Genomic DNA, 379 nt, shown 5'->3' with positions numbered 1-379 from the left:
GAAATATCTACAAAATTATTGGTTTCAATAATTTTTTATTCAAATTCTATCAACTTTACCAAAAAATAGCAAGAGATAAACATTTTCTATTTTCATTTTATAGAGCTCCGAAAATTTTTTCAGAATTTTTTAATTAACTTTTCAGTACTGTATTTTCTTGCATTTTCTTAAAGTACTAAAAAGTTAATTAAAAAATTCTGAAAAAATTCTCAGAGCTCTATGAAAAAAAAAAAATAATTTTTATCTTCTGCTATTTTTCGGTAAAATTTATAAAATTCGAGTAAAAAATTATTAAAACCAATAATTTCGTAGATATTTCCGTAAATATCTTAGAAAATAGAGGTCGTATAAAAAATATTTTCAAACAAAACTTGTTTGT

General features: G+C 20.6%; 1 protein-coding gene across 2 annotated transcripts in view; it reads left to right on the top strand.

The window, feature by feature from the left end:
* The window catches only part of LOC116847360 (DNA primase large subunit-like), a 6771-nt gene that overhangs the window by 2211 nt on the left and 4181 nt on the right, over positions 1–379 (top strand). The gene's annotated exons all lie outside the window — the stretch shown is intronic.

The sequence above is a fragment of the Odontomachus brunneus genome, unplaced genomic scaffold (genome assembly GCF_010583005.1).
Source record: "Odontomachus brunneus isolate Ranch 3 - 2012 unplaced genomic scaffold, Obru_v1 Obru_scaffold_077, whole genome shotgun sequence".
In the NCBI taxonomy this organism is placed as follows: domain Eukaryota; kingdom Metazoa; phylum Arthropoda; class Insecta; order Hymenoptera; family Formicidae; genus Odontomachus; species Odontomachus brunneus.
Note: the sequence above shows the minus strand (reverse complement) of the source record. Positions and strands in the feature narration are given on the sequence as shown.